Genomic DNA, 1,192 nt, shown 5'->3' with positions numbered 1-1,192 from the left:
AACTAGTAATTAATATTTTAAGTAATATAAAAATAGACGAGAAAGAAAAAAAGAAACAAGTGAAGATAGGCTACAAAAAATTAATTATAGGCAATGATCATTACATCTAGAAAGAAGGAAAATTGCAACACTACATTTCAAGATTAATGCAAGAAGACAAAGCACCAAACCACCTAAAATGGATATTATATCTCCTGAAATTCTGTTTACCATAAACAAGAAAGAATTATATGTATATACGGGTGACCCATTTTAATCTATAAATGTTAATATTTCGAAAATTACGTTAATTGGAAAATCTGCTTTTAAGGGATTAAATGAGATAGAGGGAGACACTAGACATGCAGATGAAAGTTCGTTAAATGTTAACATTAAGGTCACTTCAAGGTCAGTTGGATTTTTTAAATGACAGTATATTTTTTTCTACAAAAGGATAGAGCGTAACGACATGAATTCAATGACCTCGTATTATACATGATTTTATTGAAAAATACAACGACGAAACGCAAACGTATATTCCATTTGATAAAGTAATATAGGCATCTCGCTCTGATCGCATGATGTTAAAAGTGTCACTTTAGAAATGTTTATAGCCACACAAGATGATATCGGGAGACGTATTCAAACATGTATTGATGTTTGTACACAAACACTTGCAGAGACACGTGTTCATCGAATGGTTGTTTTTCAATATTTAACGGTCACTACTTGGGGTTGTAGTGATCAGTGCGAGATGCTTACTATCTGTTGGAGTCTTCGTGGTCTTTTCGACTCCGGTTGTGTTTAGAACACCTTGATTGGCCTTTTACAATTTTTACAATTACAAATCAAGATTCCCCAGTGCATTGAGACTTCCTCCCGTTTTGCTTTTACTGCACTATGTTAAAGGCGTAATACACAATGATCAGAGGAAGTGTTCGGTTGATGGATACGTGGGAATCCCATGGAATTATCACCGTAAAGTGGCCTATCAACGAAGCTGAGGTTCAGAGCCACATTCAATTTGGCTCTTTGGAAACTCCAAAATTTGTGAAACACGGCAATTCAGTAAATCAATTTAAACATTTCATTTAATATCTTTTTACAAACTTTTTAAATACTGCATTTGATACTTGGACATAAAATTACACGTAATGTGTTGAAAAATAACTTAAAAATCATTGAATTATTATTTAAAATGCTTTTAATATTT

The sequence above is a fragment of the Habropoda laboriosa genome, unplaced genomic scaffold (genome assembly GCF_001263275.1).
Source record: "Habropoda laboriosa isolate 0110345459 unplaced genomic scaffold, ASM126327v1 scaffold67, whole genome shotgun sequence".
In the NCBI taxonomy this organism is placed as follows: Eukaryota; Metazoa; Arthropoda; class Insecta; order Hymenoptera; family Apidae; genus Habropoda; species Habropoda laboriosa.
Note: the sequence above shows the minus strand (reverse complement) of the source record.